At 40.2% G+C, this 23,216-nt stretch overlaps 1 long non-coding RNA gene across 2 annotated transcripts; it reads left to right on the top strand.

Moving 5' to 3' along the window:
- Window positions 1-9,075: 9,075 nt before the first annotated feature.
- Window positions 9,076-23,004, top strand: LOC103890104 (uncharacterized). Of its 2 annotated transcripts, none has more exons than XR_008523612.2 (3): window positions 9,076-9,565; window positions 17,865-19,761; window positions 20,731-23,004. It is a non-coding gene; the product is annotated as an uncharacterized LOC103890104 (long non-coding RNA). The 2 variants fall into 2 exon arrangements; XR_008523613.2 differs by having other exon boundaries at window positions 9,076-10,332.
- The last annotated feature ends 212 nt before the right edge of the window (window positions 23,005-23,216 follow it).

The following is a 23,216-nucleotide window of genomic DNA, read 5'->3' as shown; positions in this document are numbered from 1 at the left end:
CAAAGAAAAAACTAAAAACCATTCAGTAGCTCATTATGCAGAGGTCACTGTTTAAATCTTTCAACATCTTCTGTGTTTTTCTTTGCGTGTGTGTGTACACATATATTTTATACATCTAAAATTGTGCAGTAAGAACAATTCTGTATGCTGATTTTCAGTTAGTATAAACATTTTCCCACATCAATAAGTATTTTTTGAAAACATCATTGCTATTGCTTGCATAATTTCCGTCGAGGATGTACTACACTTTAAACCACTCTCTTATTGTTCAGCACTTAAACTAATTTTTGCTGTTAACGATAATTTTACTGTGAACATCTTTAGGTTTCTAATGGTTTCTTTCGGAGAGGTTTCTAGGACCTTACTGGATGAAAAGTTATGGGCTTAGTTAAAGCTGCTGAATCCTATTTCTAAAATGCTTCTGGAAAAGGCGGTAAGTCAGCAGTGTTAATGCCCCCTCCACTGAACTCTTGCCAACACTGAGAATTTTTTCAATTTTCACTAATCTAATAGATTTTTTCAAAAAAGTTATACTAGACAATCTTCATTTCTTTGTTTACTAATGAAGTCCAAACCTCTTTCATATCTTTCTCATTTGAATTTTCCTGGGAAATTGTTTGTGCATATATTTTTCCAAATTATTTATTGAGTTTTAATGTCTTCCTTCTCAATTTATATGAACTCTTTACAAACTAACTACAATAAATCTTTTTAGGTCATAATTGTTTCAAATACATTTTTGACTCACTGTTTGACAGATGTCTTAAAATGCCCTAAAAACGTTTAGATGTTTATGATCTTTAAGCAGTATTTTAAGCCCTGCACTCATACACACACGCACTTGGTGAAGTTTTATGCTTTCCTTTAAAAGTCTCTTTTTTTTTTTTTCATTTTTAGCCCATCTGTGGTGACTTAAAATTATTTGGTAATATTTGAAAAGAATATGTGTAACGCATATGTAATCATAAAGAGAAAAGATAAAACAAAATTACATGAATCCACCACCCAACTTAAGGACTAGAACATACCTAGTTCATACACTAGAACATATACCCTGTGTTCCTCCCCAATCTCAGATCCCTAACTTTCCCAATATGGAATTATCATCCTGCTTTTGCCTTTGTTATTTGATTGCTTTTAAAAAACTAGTTTTATTATATGTATGTTTGTGTCTCTAAGCATATGTTTAGTTTTAATAGTTTTGAGCTTTACAAAACTAGATTCTTCTTTTATCTCTTCATCTCAGTCTTGCTTTTTTTCAGTAAGTACTATGTATATTTATCCATATTTTATGAGAAGATGTAGTTCATTCATTTTCAGCACTGGATAATATTTTATTTCATTTCTCATCTGTATGTAGGTATGAATTCATGGTGCATATATACAAGAATTTCTTCTAGAGAAATAATATATTATATTATATTCTTATTACATATATTATGTGGGAGTGGGATTGCTGGGTTGAAGTGGATGTACATGTTCAATTTTACAAGCCATTGCTAAATTGTTTTCCTGAATGGCTGTACTAATTACATTCCCAACTGTAGAATATAAGATTCCTGTTGCTTGACTTTCTTGCCAATACTTTGATATTTTCAAGTATTGAAATCTGGTAGCCATTTTTCACCCAGTAGAGTTGCGCTCACTTTTAAGGCTTATTGGTACAAGTTCTTAAAGACTGAAAAGGAGTTCTCAGAAACAAATCAAACCCATTTTTATTTGGGCTTCTCGTTTATCCTTGGGATCAGACACTTAACAAGCTGCTCATAATATGTCATGCTGGGCCTAATGTTCAGCCCTTAGAAGAAAAGGCCGTATCAGCTGGGACAAGTCAACAGCAGACAGAGTTAGGAATTAGGAAACTTGGGCTCTAACCTGTTTCTGTCACTGAAGCTTTGCAGGGCCCACGCATGAGTCACGTCCCTGCTCCGCATCCTATCTGCTCACTAGGCGTAACAGAACTGACCTTCCTCCCAGGCCCGTCGTGAGGATGAAATCCTGTGTGGAGCACTTTGAAATCTTTGGATGGAAAGCACGACAGAAGTGCCAAGTATGATTGTTACCCGTGCCAGCCACACTAGAAGACAGCATAAAAATAGGAAGCAAAGAAAATTTCATTTTACAAAAGCTTCAGTGAGAAAATTGGCTGGTCAGAATGTCATTCCCTGGTTTTGGTTAACATACACTTTGTCTTTTATAAAATTAAAAGAAAAAAATAATTGTACACATTTTTGTCTTTGCCGGGAAGAAGCCCTTTGATCATCACCATCCCTGTGATGCCAGGTGAGTCCCTGATGCAGAAGGAAGATCGATGCATGAGGAGACCGTGTGGAATCAGTTATTTGTAGTTGCTCCCCAATTTCTGTTTTTCATTGCAAGGAATCGAAGCCATAAAGTCTGAGGGAATGTTACAGGTTGAGGATTAGGGAGTGTCTAAACCTTGACATCGTCACAACACAGGATCCGAGATACCTCCAGCTAAAACAGAGACTGTGCTTTCAGAACTGGCCCCGCACCCAGCCTCTACTCCAGTGCTCTCAGGTCCTGTCCTTAATAGGAGAACATGAGAGCTGCAGATTTGAAAACCCAAGAGGGAAACTTTGCAACAACCTTTGTCATATTAGGAATCCCAAAATAAGGTGAGTCATGCCCATTAGTGTGCACCTTCCTCCTAAAAATGACTTAGCTGTAGTTTTAATAGCTTATGTCCATCTTGGTATAATGCTGTAAGTGAGTTGTGATGAGCTGTAATCACCTTTGCTTATAAATTTGATAGACTGTGGAAACAGTTCCAAACCACGGAAGAGACATTTCAAACTCTGAGCTTGCTGCCTGATATGACACGCAGAGAATTTAGAACAGGAGTTTTGGATGTTGTTGCCACGTCTTTACAGCCTGTCTTTTATACTGGAGTTTTAAAAAGTCAAAACCCGACAGGGTGGTTTGGTTGCTGCACCCCACTGAGAAGTTGAGAAAGTAAAAGGTAAGGGGGTGTAGCCATGGGCTTGTCAGGGGGACGTGAGTGACACGAGTCCACCCACAGCAACTGTTCCCTGAAGTTATGAATCATATTGTACTCGACTTGTAATTTCCACCCAGGAAGGGAAAGCTACTGAGCACTATTGAAATGTTTTGTTCAGAAGTTTCTCAGAGGGAGGGTCTTCATAGTGTTTTATGGAATAATTTGCATTCTAATAGGCATAATTGAATTATTGCCATAGAATTTACATGGTATGGCTCCAGTAGAAATACTTTCCATTAAGAAATAAATACTCCTTAGAGGGGAAAAAATGTCCATCCACTGTAGTGTCCAGTCACATGACAATCTCTATTTATTCCTCTTCATAACCCCATGAGAAGGGTCATTCTCACTGGATTTTCAATTTCTTAACCGAAGAAATTAGTTGAAAAGTGGAAATCCAACCTGCTGATAGTTTCTTTATCTGTCCACGCCTAATAATGAGTTTGACTGATTCTTCTATTTAAATTGACAGATTATTTACACCTCTGTGAATTACAATGTTGCTATGGTCTTTCTTTCCTTTGCATTTGTGTGTGTGTGTGTGTGTGTGTGTGTGTGTGTGTGGTTAGAACGTCTATAGTCAGGCTAAAATTCAGATCCCATCTTTATAATTCTTGTTTGTGTAATATGAATTTATCACAATGGCAGGATAGTGGATTATCATACAGCCTTGAAATATCTCACTGATTAAGACAGTGGAGAGCCATAGGGAAATGATGGCATGTTAAGCGAAAAAGAATAGGAAATTATATCTTTGCCGTGTTTTCAAGTACTTAAATTGTGCATGTAGAAGCATGGGCTGAAAAAGAAATATGGAAAAAAGAAACAGATGGTTGGTTGAAATTATGGGATTATGAGAGTTCCCTCTCCAGCTTTTTATTCTTTTGTTTTCCATTAACACTCTTACAACATTGCTTGTGTAATAAGCATGATTGTAAAATTATTCAGCTGGGTGATTAACAATAGCCAAGATATGCAATCTGCTTAAGTGTCCATCAACAGATGAATGGATAAAGAACATGTGGTATATATACACAATGGAATATTATTCAGCCATAAAAAAGAATGAAACCCGTCATTTGCAGTAACATGAATGAGCCTGGGGGGGCATTATGTTAAGTGAAATAAACCAGGCACAGAAAGACACATAACCACATTATCTCACTCATATGTGGAATCCAAAAAGTAAAAGGTAAGGAGATGTAGCCATGGGCTTGTCAGGGGGATGTGAGTGACACGAGTCCACCTACAGCAACTGGAAGTTGCTGGAAGTAGAGTAGACTAGTGGTTACCAGAGGCTGGGAAGGGTGAGGTGGGGAACGGCAAGAAGTTGGTGAAAGGGTACAAAGTTACAGTTAGGCAGGAGGAAGTTAGATAGGCGCAAGATAGCAGTTGTGGTCTGGGCGTGGTGGCTCACACCTATAATCCTAGAACTTCAGGCGCCTGAGGTGGGCAGATGGTGTGAGCCCAGGAGTTTGAGACCAGCCTGGGCAACATAGCAAAACCCCGTCTGTACAAAAATTTAAAAAATTAGCCAAGCATGGTGGCAAGTGCCTGTAGTCCCAACTACTCAGGTGGCTGAGGTGGGAGGATCACCCGAGCCTGGGAAGGTCCAGGCTGCAGTGAGCCGTGATCACACACTATACTCCAGCCTGGGTGACAGGCTTAAACATTTTTGAAACCCCATCTCAAAAAAAAAAATAAATAAAAAATAAGAATAGTTACAGTTAGATAAGTTCTAGTGTTCCATTGCACAGTAGGATGACTATCGTTAGTAAAAATTTATTGTGTTTTTCAAAGCAGCTAGAAGAGAGGAATTTGAATGTTCTCAACACAAATGATAAATGTTTGAGATGATGGATATGCTAAATACACTTATTTGATCATTAAACATCGTATACAGGTATGGAAGTATCACTTGTACCCCATATATATGTATAATTATTATGTATCGATTAAAAATAAAAGAATAAAATTATATTTCAAAAAAGTACTTGGTTACAAGAGAAGATCTATCATAAAACGAATAAAGTTTAATAAATAAAGGACCTGAGTTACAGGTCCTTTCCCATGCAGGGCCCCTGTGAGGGCCTGAGTTGCTAAGAGTGATAGAGTTCCAGGTGGAGAGAGAAAGCCGGGTTATAATCAGGAAACATTTCTATGTCAGCATTTCGGGTAAATTGCTTAAAGGGATCTCAGAAGAAAAGGAACTAATTCCCCAGCACTCCTGTAATTTGTCATGATGTAATTTCTCATTCTAAGTAAATATTCGCTTTCATGCCTAATTTTGTATTTGCAATTTTGCATTCTTCTTCTTAAAGAGGGCTCCCATAATTGTGTAAGCCTCATGCCTCACAAAACCTGAAGGTGCCTTTGGTGAGGAGGATCATCAGAACACCAGCAGAGTACCTTCAAGTGTGAAATCTAGCACTGGATTCCATCCCTGACTTTTCCTAAGAATCACTGAATGCTCTGGACAAATTGCTGCTGCGCTGGGTGCTCCCTGTGTCATCACACTTCCTAATACTAGTTCAGAAACTCAGGTAGAAAGAGACCTTAAAGGTCATGTCCAGCCACTCTTCTGATGCTTGAGTCTTCTCTTCAGGAGGCATCTGGGCCTGGGCTTGGACCCCTCGCCTCAGTCAACCCATTAGAAGTGTCTTTCCTTGTCTTGAGTCAAAACCAGTCCACTGCTACTGGCATTGCTCTATACTTCCAGGATGTACAGAAGATGTCTAACCTTTCAGATAAGAATGGCAGAGGAAAGTGAGAAGAAAGAAACTTTAGTTGTTCCTCAACTTCCCAATTAGGCACACCATCAGGGGTTTTTAATATGGTGCTTGATTTAATCTTCTCATTAACTTTCTGATGTAAGTATTATTATTTTATTCTAGGGTTCCCAGATGTAGCAAATAAAAATAGAGGATATCCAGTTATATCTGAATTTCAGATCAAAACAAATGATTTTTAAACAAAACATACACTCCCAAAAGTGTGAAATTAATTTGTCCTTGGACAAGAGATATGGAAATGTTATGTATTTTACCTGGAAATCCTGTTATTATGCCCATTTTTGGAGCTGAGGAAACTAAAGGTAGGAGCCTAGGTAAGTAGTGGAGCTGGAATCTAAGCCCAGGTCCTTGATTTCAAAGCACCACCCCATGCCCCACAATATCATACACTGATTTAGTATCTGCCTCCTACCTACTCCCAAGAAAAATGTGAAATTAATTTGTCTTTAGAAAAGAGCTACCAAAGCTATAAAAACAAAAGAAAACAAATGTATTCGCAGCTAAGAGAAGACAATCTCCAGGAAACTACTGCTTCATTTGTTTGACACTGGGCAGAATTTTTGGTGAGAAATCAGCAAGATCATAGCCTGGAGTGAACACTGGAGGCATGAGATGTCTTGAGAAAGAGGCTAGAACAGAGGGCGGAACGCCTCTTCTGTTAAAGCAGTTGTTTTCCAGGGTCTCTGGAAAGCTCCTTCCTTTGTCGCGGCAGTGGTGGGGAAGGGGAGGTTGGGACCCTAATGCATGACTTTCCACCTGGGTGTTACTGGCACCTGATATCCTAATCATATTTCCCTGTCACCTCTCAGTGCTGATTTACTTTCTCCTCCCATTCTACATGCTGCAGAACTAATTGCCTGCCTAATTGCCAAAACTAATTGCTGTGACATTCATTGTTCATCTGCTCCTTTCTCCGGCTTGAGCTCAGGCAGGTGGCTCCCATGAAGGCAAGGGTGGAATTATTCCTGCTTTGGGGCCAGGATGCTTCAGAGTGATGGCCCAACAATTATCTTCCTCATGGAGGCGGACCAAGGAATCACCTTCCTCACTGAGCAGGGGACAATAATTCTTGGCAGGGGTTCCCCTTCTTCTGCTGTGAGTTTGGGTAGCTTTGACAGGTTGTGAGTCAGTTAAATTGTACTTTTCAGGGAGTTCCTGTCTCCCATTTGGAGATTAGGATTAGTTTTGTTGGTTAAGAAATTGACCCAGAGAGGAGAGACAGCTCCTTGCTGACCACATAGCTCATTCGTGGTGAAGTTGAATCTGGGGCTCAGATATCCCAATTCATAGCCCAGAATGATTTCTACTGCACCACACCACAACTGTTGCAGTTGCACTAATTACAGTTTTATATTTCCTTATAAACTTTTATTAAACCACTATCGAATAGTATGTCCTCATTGGTAGCAAGAATAATAAATATTTATTGAGTTGTTATGAATATTAAGCCCACTTTTTTTAAATGTAATCCTGAAAAAAGGCAACATGACAGAGATGCTCTCGGTAGCCTCATTTTGTATCAGGGAAAATGGAGGCAGAGGGAGGTTAATAACTTGCCCAGGTCTGACGCCAGATCCCATCTTCTTACCCCAACAAGGCCGTGTGCAGATTCCTCCTGACAGCTTCTGGATTCTGATACACGAAAGAACTTATGAAGATGACTTGAAGGTTGGAGCTGGAGCAACATGAAACTAATCAACCAGATTATGCGAATTATTATGTAAACTCCTATTATTGAGCCAGGATTCATGACAACCCCTTTCTTCCAACGCTGCTGAGATAAAAGCAAATGGATTGCAACACTAGCTTGGGATGAATTCAGGGAGCTTGGAAAGAATTCCTGGGATTTTCTGGGCAGTGGAAAAGACAGTGGGTTGGGAGTCAGGGACCTGAAGTTTAGTTCTGAATCTGGCACTAGGTAGCTGCATGGCCCTGGGAGGACCTATGTGCCTCAGTTTCTTCAACTGTGAAATGAGATAAGACTCCATGCTCTGGAAGACCCCTGCCATTCTAGGCATCTCGGATGGCATGTCCAAGATGGAAGCACACAATGGCAGAGGCTTGTAGTGACCTTCAGGACAGCTTTCCAGTAGCTGTAAATAAAAGTCTTATTGTTTGGTCCTTGGTCTTTCCCCCCTCTCAGTGACAGGAAGAATAATAAAAGCAATGGCACTATTGTGTGAAATAAGTGTTTTCTCATCCAAAAGAAAACATGACATATACAATAGCAAACCATTTGCAAGCTGAAGAAGTAATTAATTGTATAATTCACTGAACATGACAGAAAAAGTGAATTATGATAAAGGAAAAGGACTGAGAGTTAAGAAATGAAAATTTTATTTAAAAGTTTTAAAATTTTGTTTTTTTAAAAAAAGGAGAGCATTGAAAGGTGATTAATCTACAGAAAGAAAGAACTATTTCAAACACATTTAAAAAGGCACAATTAGAAGAATACCGGAAAAATAAAAAGAAAAATTCAGTTTGATCTAAGGGGGAAGAAAAAAAGCTGTTTTCATGAAAAACAGATTTTGAAGTACTTTTGTCATCAGCTTCCTTTCAATTCTTCTGGTTAATTTCATGAAGGCTGTGCGACCTTTCAACTTCCAAATGTTTGCAGGAGGGAAGGGTGGTAATGTGTGAGTGGAAAAACAATTGATTTTCAAGGTATGGGATTTTATAGTAGAGACTTCCTTAGCAGGATGGACCGTGACAGGGTGTTACTGATGGAGACCTTTGGAGGAGAGGGCAGAAGATACGGGTTCGAGGCCCTGACGTACTCTGCCTGCTGTGTGATCTTGGACAAGTTCCGACCCCTCTCAGGGGTTCAACATCTTCCTACCTACATGAAGTGATGGGATCAAACACCTCTGTGGCCCTCTCTAGTCTATATGTTTGCACTTCTAACTGTAGAGCATGATAAAAAAATAAATCAAAAGTCAGTGATCTTAGGTTACTAGTCAGGATGAAACTCAAAAAATCTATTTTTAAAATTTATGAGTGTTGGGTGTGGTGAAAATATTCATATTTGGGGTCAGAGAGTTTTTCTAATAGAATCAATTCTAGAGCATTCAGACTTGCTCTCACCCCAAAGAGGAAGTGAATGAAAGCTCTTCTTTCTCCTCTGCTGCTTTCTTTGTTCATGGGAGTATGCAAATTTTTCTGGCAACACAGAAGACTGAACACAGGAAGCCTGAACCCCATGAAGCCATAAGGCTTAGCATGGGCGTGGGGGGTGATCAGCCCTTCATCTGTCATTCAGAACTCCATGCTGCAACACAGAGGGGGAAAAAAACCTTCTGCTCCCTGTTTCAACCTCAAGGGCAGAGAACACAGGCCGAGTCGCTGTTCTTGTCTCACAATCTGGAGGCCAGAAGTCTGAAATCAAGGTGTCGGCAGGGCTGGCTCCTTCTGAGAGCTGTGAGGGAAGTATCTGTTCCAGGCCTCTCTCCTTGGCTTACAGATGGCTGTTGATATGGTTTGGCTGTGTCCTCACCCAAACCCCATCTTGAATTGTAGTTCCCATAATCCCCACGTGTCATGGAAGGGATCCGGGGGGAGGTAATTGAATCATGGGGGCAGTTACCTTCACGCTGTTCTCGTGAAAGTGAGTGAGTTCTCAGGAGATCTGATAAGGGGACTTTCCCCATTTTACTCACTCAGTTCTCTTCCTGCCACCACTTGAAGAAGGATGTGTTCGCTTCTCCTTCTGCCATGATTGTGTTTCCTGAGGCCTCCCCAGCCATGCTGAACTGTGAGTTAATTAAACCCCTTGCCTTTATAAATTACCCAGTCTTGGGTATGTCCTTATAGCAGCATGAGAATGGAAATACAGCCATCTTCTCCATGTGTCTCGTTACATTGTCTTCCCTCTGTAAGTGTCTGTTTCTGTTATAAGACACTAGTCTTATTGGATTAGAGACTCTAATGACCTCATTTAAATTTGATTACCTTGGTAAACACACTATCTCCAAATAAGGTCACATTCTGAAATATTCGGGGTTGGGACTCCACTAATATCTTTTTGTGGGGAGACACACTTCAATCCATAACATACTACAAGAGAAGGGAGCTGCTTACCACTGTCCATTACCTGGAATCAGTTCAGACAACCATCATCTTGCCACATGCAAAGGAGAAAAGAGTTCACCTGGGCATTTTTGCTACGGCAGGAGGAAACGTCAATATCAAACCATTGGAGAAGGTAGCTGAGTCATTCAGTTGTGGCAGCAACCACCTTTCCTCCCCACACCCGCTGGCTAGGCTGCTCCATGTTGGGAGGCAGTGTGTTCAGTACAGCCACACTGAGCTAAGTGAGGGCTTCAGCTGCAGGCTGGAGTGACCCAGGGAGGAACTGCCGCCTATCAAACGGAAACACCTGCCACAGAAGGTTCACTGAAGCCTGAGAAAATAAAGGTCAAGGGCTCTGGGCTGTGCCACCACCAGTCTCCACCACTATTCTGGGGCAGAAGGCACCTATTGGCTCACAACGCTGTGGAAGAAAACAAGAAAGTCGTGATGGTGAGCACTGCCCCGCAGAGATAATGAGCCACTGGAGTAGTTCTGAGGCAGGAGCCAGAGGAGCTGTGACTCAGAGGCAGTCAGGGAGTGGGACTGGGGTCACGGGAGGGGCTGGACCCAGTGGTCTAGTGCCTCATCTCATTCCAGATATGTGACCTAAGATCTGCATGTGTGTGCCTGTGCATGTGTGTGCCTATGTGTATGTGTATATGTGGCAACATATATGTGCATGCGTGTAAGTGAGTATGCATGCATGTGCATGTGGCGGGGTGTGGGTGACTGGATAGAGGGAGCATGGGGAAAGGGAGGGAAAAGAGGGTTAAAACCGTGACAGGATAATAAGCATCTGAAGTACTTAACTACAACAAAATGTTCTGAGGCTTTGTACAGCCATATTTTCCAAACTGCAGGTTGTGGCTCAGCAGTCGGCTGGGAAATCAATTTACCCATGCAGAGATTCTTAACCTGGGGTCTGTGGACACTGCCCTCTCCCCACAAGAGGCCCAAGGATAGAATTGTATTTCAATATCATTGATTTCCTTTGTATGCCTAAGAGTTTTGCTTTATGCATTTAAAAACACTCCAACAAAGAATCCATAGGCTTCATCACATGGGGTAGAAATGGCACACGCACACACACCCGCATACACACACACACACATACACACAAACACACATACATTCACATACACACAAACACATACACACACACACACAAGGTTAAAAATCTCTAGGTCAAAACCAGCATTTTAAAAAGTTATGAAGATAACTAGATTATAAAGAAATTAAAAAATTTGAGCTATGCATGTAATGAGGGTACTGTTTTGTGAAACTTTTGTTTTAGGTATACAAATACTTGTGTATATAAAATATACATATGTATATGTGTGTACATATTTATGCACACACATATTTATTTATTTATTTATTTTGTGATGGAGTCTCGTTCTGTCACCCAGGCTGGAGTGCAGTGGCATGATCTCAGCTCACTGCAACTTCTGTCTCCCGGGTTCAAGCGATTCTCCTGCCTCAGCCTCCTGAGCAGCTGGATCTACAGGCACGCCACCATGCCCAGCTAATTTTTGTATTTTTAGTAGAGACGAGGTTTCACCATGTTGGCCAGGATGGTCTTGATCTCCTGACCTTGTGATCTGCCCGCTTCGTCTTCCCAAAGTGCTGGGATTACAGGCGTGAGCCACCCTGCCTGGCCATTTATTTCCAACTGTAGAGCATAGGGCAAAAAATTGATAGCCAGTGTTCAATAGCCTACTGGACATTAGGGTAAAAGATTTTTTAAAAAATTTTTAAAAATTATGAGTGAGGAATGTAGTGGGCCATATGTATATCGGACTGGAGGGCTCTGCTATTAGGCAGACATTTGACTTTTCACTCAGCATAGCCACATTCCAGCCAGTCTCCCAGTGAATGGTGATAAGCTGGCCCTGACCATGCCTGTATGGCTACATCTCTCTCTGCCTTGTTGAGGCCTGAGTTAATTTGAAGTGTTGCAGAGGCATGTGTTGATTCCTGTGGCTACAAGGCTCCCGGAAGTGTCAGAGGCAGAGGTATTGTTTCCTGGGAGGGGTGTCTTCCTGTGTACTGCTGGTGTACCACTAGTATATGCCTGCCCAGAAGTTTGTTCTTTCACACCCACAGGGCCACCTGAAGAAACAGAGATAGGGTCTCCCACAGAATGGGGCAGCAAAAGAAGTAAAGCAAAAGTGAAGAAAAGAGAAATAGGGGGCAGAAAGGGGAGATGTAGCAAGTGTTCGGGAAAAGGGGGGTCAGATAGGAGAGAGAAGCAAAGAGAAAAATCAAAGTGTATAAAGCAAGTGGTGGGACTCGCTGAGCTGTAGGAGTAGTAAGAAGCTATCACACCAGCCTGTTAGCTCCCTGCAAGATTCACAGCATCAAGGATGGTGAAACCGAAAGAAAGAAAAGGTAGTTCAGCAGGAAAGATCAACAAAGACAAATCCTGGAACAAATCCAAACTGCTATTAGAATCGAACCAAGCAAAGATATGACCACCTATGTTAGCAACCTGTTGCTTAGTTTATTTTAAAGGAAACTCATATTTACTTGATTAATTTAGAAAATCTGAGATTCACTAGAGCAGGAACTTTGCCTTCCTCAGTTCCTAGACCAGTACCAGTTACATGGTGAAGGCTTAATAAATATTTATAAAGGAATGTTAATTAATCAGCTGGTAATTGATACATAAAATTGCTTGAAATTATAAAATAATAGTGATAACTAAAAGTAATACAGTGCATAATAGTTTAGAAATCAACTTCATGATTATCTCATTTAATCCTCACACAGTCCCATCAGGTATCACCATGATCGTCCTCATCTTAAGAATAAGACACTAGTTTGAAGCCACTCTATGATTTGTGCCTGGGATTTTAATCAATATTCTCTGATGCAAAAGCCAACCTAGCACTTTGCCTCTTTGGGCATGTTGTATATGCCCACTCATGATAAATGCTTTGTATATTTAAGTAGGCATATCCATAGTAGGTATAGGTATCAGTTTGGATTCTCCAGGAAGCAGAATTAGGAGTGTATGAGGAGGAGGGGGTCACACCTGGGAAAGATAAAGGGAGACTGATCAAGGTGGGGCAATGTATTGGTCCATTTTCACACTGCTATAAAAAAATACCTGAGCCTGGGCAATTTATAAAGGAAAGAGTTTTAATTGATTCACATTTCCACATTGCTGGGGGAGCCTCATACTTAGAATCATGGCAGCAGACAAAGAGAAACCAAGGACCTTCTTCACATAGTGGCAGGAGAGAGAAGAGCCAGTGAGTGAGGAAGTGCCACTCTTTTAAAATGATCAGATCTCATGAGAACTTCCTTACTACCATGAGAACAGCTTGAGGGAAACCTTCCCCATCATCCAATCACTTCCCACTAGGTTCCTACCTTAACACCTGGGGATTACAACTCAGGATGAGATTTGGGTAGGGGCACAAAACTCAACCATATCAGACAGGGATGCTGATGTGTCACTTATGAAAGGAGAGGCAGAAGGAAGCAGGATGGAGCTGGGAGTGTCTCAGTCCATGATGTAGATCTGATGAAGTCTTAGCCAATACAATGGAAGTCCCATAGCACAGACTGCCTGCAAAAGAGCCCCACACTGGATAGAAATGGCCTGGCCTGGCCATGAACCTCCATGCTCAGGCAATGTCTGGGTCTGCCTAGGATATGCATGGCCTTGGCTTGAAAGTTAAGGTGGATTCTACAGACAGTGTAGCTGGATGCTGTCAGCTAACTGCACATTGTGCAACCCGACAGCAAGTTATTCCTTGAAGGGAGAAGCAAGTGGTGCACCTCATGACTATACATTTTTAAAGACGTGACATTTTAATACAATTTCCACTTAAATACTTCAGCTGGCTATTGTTTTCTTTACTATACCCTGACTTTCTAGTTAGTGAACTATAGCTAACATAGAGACCGAATGTCCCAGTTTGAAAATACTAAATTCCTACCTACAGGGTTGAGAGAAGAGAAGGGATTATGCTAGATTGAGCAATTAAAATTTGATACACTGGATCAGGTCAACTGTTACAAAAACACAGGTGCTGCCAGTCCATTTTTCACATCCCTGGCAGACCTGGCCGATTGATCACAGCACTCTTCCTTATGAGTTGTGTTGTCTGCCTCAAAATTATTTTCAACTTTGTGTTCCAGACAGCCATTCCCAATCTATCACCATTGGCGCCTAAGATGAAACCAATTTATCATCCCATCACTAGGTAATAGGGGAAAACACAGGTCTTGGAGCAGGTGTGCATGCCCAAATGCTTGTGAGGGTGCTAATGAGAGTGTGAGATTGAGGGAGATGTGATGAAAATACACACTTGAAATTATTTATCAATTAGAAGGTTATGTTTTAATTTTTTAATTAATAAATCTGAACCCAGAATACCTTTTTCCCAGAGGCAACATTACAAATAAGGATTATATACAAAAGTCAGCATCTAAATCCCTACCTATCTATACATAAGTATTAATGCATTTGCTTTTGGATCCTAACAATAAACTCAATGCTCATTGACCTTAACAAATAGGGTTTTATTCTTTCTCCCATAAAAAGAAATCTGTAGGTAGGCAAATATCAGCATAGGTTCAGGGTTTTAGCAACAAATCTTTGTGATTCTCTTACTACACGTAAGTTACAGAATGGCTGTTGTTCCAGGCATTGTCTTCAATATTATTTGGAGGTAATTCATCAGGAAATTTAAAACTCTCTAAGTAGTCTCCCCCGGAAGAATTCCATGTACATTTCATGGGCCAGACAGGATGACATGACTGTCCCTAGCTTCAAGAAAGATGGGCAAACCACATATTTTATTTTCCAGCCTCTGTGCTGGGAGGCAGCAAGGGAGAAGGGGTTAGACATAGCTTTTAGGTAGCTTGCCAATAGTGAATGGTACTTAGACCTAAAAGATAGCAGTACTAGTTTTCTAGAGGTTAAAATAATACTCGATGTTTTCAAGCATGAGCAGAAATATCTTGCGTTCACTCCTCTACTACTCACTTCTGCTTTCTAATAAAAAGAATTTGATAAATATAATGAGCATCTCTGTATATTTGCTGGGTGAGTGTGGATTCTACATGTTTGTGCTTTAGCAAAATAAATTACTACTTTGAGTTTTAATAGACTTATGTCTTAAAATCCAGTCATTAGATAGATTTAAGGTGAAATGCTGTTGATACATTACTATTCACTGTAGGATTAACCCCACAATCCACCACAATTTAAATGAGAATTTAAAAATCAAATTAACAGTGAGTTATAATGACAGGTAAGAATGGCAGAAATGGAAATATCCAGCCCACTCATGATAACAACACTCAAAATGTATAGCCTATTTACTAAAAATTACAGAAGTTCCAAACTATCTCCATGTCTCTAAGTGAGTCACATGCCAGAATTAACAGTTCTTTGGTGCTATGCAATCTTCTTAGTATAGCACAGAATTAAGTCATTGGTAAACTGTAATAATGTGTTAATTTTAGATCATTATGCCATAATGTAGTAATCCTTAGTAAATACTTAGTAAGTTACTAGAAAGTAGCGCTTCATCATATGCAAAAAATAAAATTGAAGACATTGCATGTCATTGGCTTCCAAGAACTGCAGAAAGGAAATTTTAGAGTCAGTTTTTGGTTCATCTATAGGACAGTATGTTGGATTATATTGTAAAGAATTGAGATGCATAAATGAGAGCACTAGTTTGAAATCAACAGCTGGATTTGACTTTCCATTCCACCTCTGACAACTTAGGACCAGTCTCTTAAGCCCTTCATAGCCCAGTTCCTCATTATTAGACTGGAAACTACTAACACAGAAACTATTCTACTTACAATATGGTTGTAATTGAATCTGTTTGTTGGAAATTCCAAAGTGACTAAGCTTGCTGTCACAAATGCACTTCCAGGAATAGGAGCATGAATCAGTTTCTCAAAGCTTTTAATAAAAGCTGGTGTTCTTGTTTATGCATGTTCAATGCCATGTCTGCCTAGGTGATAAAATAATGTTTGGTGCATAGAAGGCACTAAAAATATAGCTTTTGAATGAGTGAAGGACATTTTCCCCCAAATTACTGTCATTTGTCATTTGTCTCTGCTGGAAGTCTGTGGGGGCAGATAACTGTTCTTGGGGATCTCCCAAGTGTCCTGAGGAGGCCCTTAGGAGCCACAGCCTGCGTTCTCGTCGCCTCACCCCTCATGTGGATGTGAACCAGACTGGAAGAGGCATCCCTTTGCCTTGAGGCAACAGTTTCAAGAGCAGAGTCTCTTTGGCCAGCTCTTAAACTTCTCCCACGCTAGCCCTCCCCAGAATGAACAGGAGACTCCTCTGCCCATCTAGTGTCAAGGTGCCGACTCAAGAAAAGTCATCCTTTGTCTTCCTTTTCCATTCTCTTGCTGATATTGTCCACGGGCACAGGCACAGCACTTTTGTATGTTGCACGATTTGCTCTTTGCCCTTTATAATCATTTCTACTATTGAATAATTCATCCTATATTCATGTGAAGAGTTCCTCTTTTTCTCATCACTTCTAGTTTTCAAAAATCTCTTCTGTTTCCATGGTAATTGTATATATCAACAAGGACTTTGAACACTCTCCATTTTCTTGGATTTATTGAACCTGATGTGGTTAATAATGCTTGGGAAAACTTCTCAAAAAAAAGACTCTCACAAACACAGCAAAATGCATTGACGGTGAACAGCACAGTTTTTGAGTTCAAAAGGCAGCAGTATACATTCCATATCATCTGCTGGCACCATGTAGTACGTTCTCACAGGAGAGCTTGGGATTTTTTCTGTGAATACCCATAGGTTGAAAGTTGGCAAGCGAAAGAACATCTGTAACTAACCTACTTTTTTCCTGCAGGTTTGTTGTTGGGATAAAAGTTAAAGTGCTCTACTGCACTGTAGCCTATAAAATGTTATCCTTTCTGTGACGCATGCCCCATTTCCACAGTGCCATGTGGGGACACAAGGAACAGATCTTTGTCCACAGGAAAAGTGGAAACTCAGAGTTGAATTTCCTCTTCACTCCAAACATGACTATGCATGCACACACACACACACACACACACACACACACGTGCATGCACACACACACATGCACACAAACTCCTAAGAGCCGGAGGCAGGGATCCTGGCTCAGAGTTAGAGCTCTCACAACAGGAAGGATAGAGACAAAATTCCTAGTTGCTGATCACTTGCTAACTCTTCATTTTCAGAAGAAAACACCTCCTGGCATTTGCTTAATGGAAGGCACCTTTCTAGTCAGTCACTTGACAAGTGTTCTGAATTGGATTTTAAAAGGACAGAGGTTGAGATTAGGGTTAGGGATTTTTATTACATCTCAAAGTGCCTGTATAAATTACACAGTGGGGATTTTCAGTTGAAAGCTTTTCCAGTTAATAAACAGGAGACTCATGTATTGGCATTTTTGTAACGCTAAAAGAATGGGGAAGTGTAGGTTCTGGCACGTATTCATGTAAACAAAAAGTGAGTGATGAATTTTTACCTTGAGTTTTAGAATCACACTCTTATAAATAATTTACATACAAGGAGACATCATAGAGATAACCTGTAGAAAAACAGAAAGATGAATTTTTTCCAGCTAAACTTGTCTTGGTGCAGAACTATCTTGGGCATATCAGATTTTATAAAGATACTTTTCCTCTTACATTTCACACTTCACTTTCACTATCCAGAAGCCAAGTGGAGGCATTTTCCCTGATGAGTGGGAGTTGTAAGGACTAGCTCAAGAGTAGAATAGGCTTAGGCAAAACTATAATGTAGGGGAAATCATTCATGTAACCTGAATCCTATTTTAGTGTCTTGAGCCTAAGCCCTATCTTAATCCCCAGAACCCCAAAGTTCTGCAGACAAAAAGTTCCCCATAGAAGTGGCCTCCTGATCCTTAAACAGAGTCCTGGGCTTAATCTTCCTTTTGCTGCCATCTAAAATTTAATAATTCTAATATTCATTTCCTCAGGGCCTCAGTTTGTGGACAAGCTAATGTATGCCAACATTCCCAGAGTTCTTATGATCTAAAAGTGTTATTCTCCTGGGTAAGTGGTAAGTAGTTTGCATTTCAACAAGGATAAATAAATGCCTTGGTTCAAAAGAATGACAGGATAGGATTGCTAAAAATATTGCTTCCTCCAGGAAGCTTCTGCCTCCCTCTACCCTCATGGATTAGAAGTTCCCAGGAAGGCTCCTAAGTAAAGCATGCTTCTCCTGTCATGGTACTTGGCACCCGTCATTGACAACACTTGTTTAATAAGCTCTGTGGGTACAGCCCCATGTATATTCATATACATATACTGTTATATTAATTCCCACCACCCGGCTCCCTGATGGAACACTTGAAGGGCATTAATAAATACTGTCCTTTGAAGAATGAACAAAGCTAAGGGTTTCAGGAACTCTAGAAAGATAATAGAGTGAGGGAGAGAAAAGCAGTATTTGAAGGCCAGATGGCTTTCACTGATGCTTCCTACTTGGTTATTTTATAACTAACAAACCTCTGGAAATGCCACTTAAAAGTAATAGTTTTCAGTATCGCTTTAAGTGCTTTAGAATCACACTCAGCATTGGATGTAAATGGTTAAGGAGGGTAGCCTTGATCTGCTACTGCCATAGATACCTTTAATATACAGAAATTACACAGAAAGTGTCATGGCATTCTTGTTTTACCCAGTGAGGAAATCCACTGTTCAAATTGAAACCAATATGGAAATTACTCCTTCCATCAAAAGGAGCAGAGAGCGAAAATAAAAACAGAAACAAAATCTCCTCAGCTCCACAGTGATGACATAGAATGTTCAGATAAGAAAGAGAAAGGCGGCTTTGGGAAAACAAAAATAAGAAAGTATTTCAATGGCATTCCAAGTAAATAGTGGCTAGAGTTTTGGCTCAATGTACTAGCAACATAGTGATAAGGGCTCTTCTCAAAGTAAAGTGAACTTGGAGCAAGTGAATGAGGAAACACTGAAAACAGGTGGTCTGAGAGCATGCAGTGAAGGCTCAGCTGAATTAATACAAGGAAAGGAAATTTTACCCCAGACTATAGATCACTCGTTTAACCTTTCTCATGGGAGTCTTCAGTTGTTAGTGAGGGGGAATTGTAGATTTATACTAGACCTGCATTTTAATATATAACACAGAGTTTAGCAATGCACTGTGGCTAAGACAACTATATAACCAACTGGATGTAGTTCTTAGTGATACCACACTCAGTCATCATCAGTTCTGCTTTTCTTTCATTTTCCTTTTTTCCTTCTCATTTTCTCTCTCTTTTTCTATCATACTTCAAGTTAAAGAATCTCTTTATATGCTGCCATAGACAAATATATATGAACCAGGTAGACCAAGAAACTAGGTAGTACACAAAGTGGCCAAACCCAGTAAAAGCCTATAACTTCTACATGTTTTACACATACACACACACCACACTCATTTAATTCCCTCAACACCTCTACTCTATAAAAATTTTATGCCTCCCCTTTTTTTGGATTAGTAAACAAATTCAGGTAGGCTCAGTCATTTGACCAATGACAAACATCTAGAATATGGAGCATGAATTGGAAGCATCAGAGTCTGTACCCTTTTCTCTGAATATCTTGGGAGATAATTGGTACAAAGTACATAAAAATCAATATTGTCATTATTGTCTACTTAGATAACAATGCAGTGTCTTCATTCATAATGGATTGCGGTTCCCCACTCAGGAAGAGGACATTTTTTTTAAAAACTGCATGGTACAACTGAGAGCTTGGAAGCTATCCATGCATAAGTCTTAAAACCCAGCCGCTTCATGGTTTCCTCCTTCTGTTGGCCTGGCCAGTGGACACAGTGGTCATGTTCCTGGCATGGAGATGTCATTCATGGTAGGTGTTCTTGAATTGGAGCCTAAGGCTCCAGGACTTTTGTGGGTTCCTCCAGAATCCTACACTCCTTATACACTCCCACAGGGTGCCTGCCCAGGTGAGTGGCATGCTTCATGGTATCCTTTCAGATTCTATCACTCCTACTTCTCCAATCCTGACTTACAATATGACCTGGGGCAGGATTAGAATGTTGGTATTTTTAAATTTGCTCCTATGCCAAATCACAGTGCTTATATTTGCAACTCTGAGAATTGATGGGGACAATAAATAGATTTAGAATTCACATGTATGAGCACCATGAAGTACTTTGAACTTCACTAAATGGGGAAAATACAAGACACTACATTTAGAAATTGTTTAGGAGCAGCAAATGGAGAGAAGCAACATTTTTGCTTTAAAAAAAAAAACACAACATCACAACTCCTTGATTATGTGCAGCACACAATTTAACAGGTGTGTGATTTATTCATTTATTCACAGACTCATGGACCAACCATTCCATCACAGCACTATTGTCTGTGAAGCAAAACAAATTTACAACAAACTGTATCGGCTCCTCAGAGAGACTGAATTAGCCCATCTAAAAATCCTTTGCTTCCGATTGAAAAAGAGGGTTAATAATCATGAAAATGATGAACATAAATAAACTTTACCTCAGTAAAGTTCTTGCCATCTTTGGATTTCTGGGTCATCTCTAACCAGTGCTTGATATGAAAGGGGGAAAAATAAAACTTGTGTATTATTTTTAGTGGATATATGGAATATAATTGTTTCTCCATGTGTATCTAGAATTATGACCTTCTTGGGGAAAGTACTACAGCCCCTCCCTTCCCTGCTCACTCATCTCTTTTCTTGGGAGAAAGATGGTTTTTCTGATTGGTGAGACTGGGGAAAACTTGATACCCACTCTGCCAGATTTCTTTACCTGACAAAGTTAAGTGTTCCTGAGTCATTTCTCTTTTTCTCTAGGTCTCTCAGACCCAAGTGTTACCAATGAAGGGTGTCCAGGTTCTTGACGCTTTGAACAAAGAATTGGACAAAACTCACAAACAAAGCAAGAAAAGAATGAAGCAACAAAAGCAGAGATGTATTGAAAATGAAAACACACTCCACGGGGTGGGAGCGAGCCGAGCAGGCAGCTCAAGGGCCCAGTTACAGAACCTTCTGGGGTTTAAATACCCTTTAGAAGTTTCCATTGGTTACTTCGTGTACACCCTATGTATATGAAGTAGTGGCCTGTGATCAGTCTGATTGGTTGGAAGGGACCAATCAGAATGCAAACATCTGATTAGTTGTGGAAAGTGATCAATTAGAGGCTGAAGTGAAGTTACAAAGTAGTACTCCCATGCAAATGAAGACTTGGCTCACAACCAACCTGATTGGTTGTGAGAGGGGACCAATCAGAGGTACTTTAAGTTTTTCACCTGCAATGCAGAAAAAGGGTGGCAGAGGAGGGGTGTTGCAAAGGGAGTAGCCTCTGGTCCTTTTCTTACTTGGGCACTTGGGCGTGGAAAGTGGGGGTTTTCTTTTTGATTTAGTTCTAGGAAGTCAGCGTGAATCGGCCTTAGATTCCCTGCCACCAGACCCTATTCTCCTGCCTCACAAGTGCTCCTAGGAGCTGTACATGCCTGTCTTTGTCTCCATGTGGTCGGCTCGTTACAGGTGGGTCCTGCCAGGTCTCTCGTTCTTGCCTCTCTACTTCAAGATGGCTAATAAGTCCTGGTCCAGTGAGTCCCCAGTGCAGACATAGAGCAGAAGGGAAGTAGGTCCAGTTGCATTTCCTGCAGTTTAATAAAGAACCCTGTGCTCTCTGGCCCATCACCTAAAGCTGATATTGTGCTTGGAATGTGCAGTGTTATCCCATCCAGCTTTACTACTGCTAAAGCTGATACCACGCTTTGATCCTCTGCTTGCTCATTTTGCCAAGTTCTTAACTGCATGGAATTGGAAGGTGAGGGCTGGATGATTGATTTTTCACCCTGCCCCCAAACTCCAACAACAGAAACCAAGGGTTCCTGAAGAGGGGCAGGGCAGCAAGTGGGAGACTGAAAGCGGGGCGGGGGCAGGACGGAATGTCTTTGAAGTGAGTGTTTGCCTAAGGTGTGTGTAGAAAGATAGCTACTTTTCCGTTTCTGCCTGCCTTTAATCCATTACAATGTCCTAATTAAAAACATTTAAAAAGCTACATTGGAAAATGATCCCTGAGGCTAGAATACTGTTGGCACAGTGAAAAAGATGCAATCAATAAGTAAATAGACAATGTCAGCCTGGAGACCTTTCAGAACAACATGTCTACTCGGGGGAAAAAAAATTACAAGTCGCTTTAGCCTATTGAAATATTTTCCAAGATCTTTGTTAAATTTCAGGTAATAATATTTCTTCCTTTGAACAAGCATTGCATGTTTGCCTTTGACTGAGAATGGCCTAGGCTAGAGACCATTTGGTATTCAACTTGTCACTATTTTAGTATGGGGCTGGACCCCAAAAATTCATGCTCAATGAAATGATTTTCACTTACTGAGGTGAATTTACTTTTTGCTTCCTTCAGCAATTCATCAATCTAATGGGAGAAAGAGTAGCTATCATAATAATGAGAATAGACTTCTAGGAGCATGAGCCAATGTCAATACTTTATTTAATAATGCAAATTCTATTACTACATATTTGGTCTCAATCCAAATTTGCTTTAAATTGAGTTTTCTTGCCATTGCACACTCCTATCTCTCTGAACACACACACCACACACACCACACACACTTGTTTTATTGCGCTTCATTTTATTGCACTTCTCAGAGAAGGTGTTTTTACAAATTGAAGATTTGTGGCAACTTTGCATCAAGCGAGTCTATTGGCATCATTTTTCCAAGACCATATGCTCACTTCCTGCCTCTGTGACAGCATTTTTTAGCAATAACATATTTTTAATGAAGATATGTACATTGTTTTTTAGACATAATGCTATTGCACACTTGACTAAAATATAGCCTGAGTATAATTTTTATATGCCATGGGAAACTAAAAAAAGTGACTTACTTTATTGTAATATTTGCTTTATTACTTTGGTCTGGAACTGAACTCACAATATCTCTGAAGTATGCCTGTATAGCTTTTCATAACACAGATATCACATTTGACCAGATCCTATTGTTACTGAACAATGTTGATGCTAACATTGATGATATCAATCACTATTACTGGTATCATTACCAACATATCAATAAACATTTTTAGAACATTTTGAAATTGTCAGCTGGGTTTTGGTTAAATACTTCTTGTCTGATATATTATATCCCAAAACAATAACAGTAGCTGAAAATACCAGAGAAGATATAGTTTTTAAAGTAACATATTGTCATAACACATAAGTATCAAAATTTCATGACTGCGGCATGACTGACATAAAGAACACTTTGTTGTTGTTGTTTTGTTGTTTGTTTGTTTGTTTGTTTTCAGAT

The sequence above is a fragment of the Pongo abelii genome, chromosome 2 (genome assembly GCF_028885655.2).
Source record: "Pongo abelii isolate AG06213 chromosome 2, NHGRI_mPonAbe1-v2.0_pri, whole genome shotgun sequence".
Classification (NCBI taxonomy): domain Eukaryota; kingdom Metazoa; phylum Chordata; class Mammalia; order Primates; family Hominidae; genus Pongo; species Pongo abelii.
The sequence above is the reverse complement of the archived record's forward strand: the minus strand, read 5'-3'. Positions and strand labels throughout refer to the sequence as shown.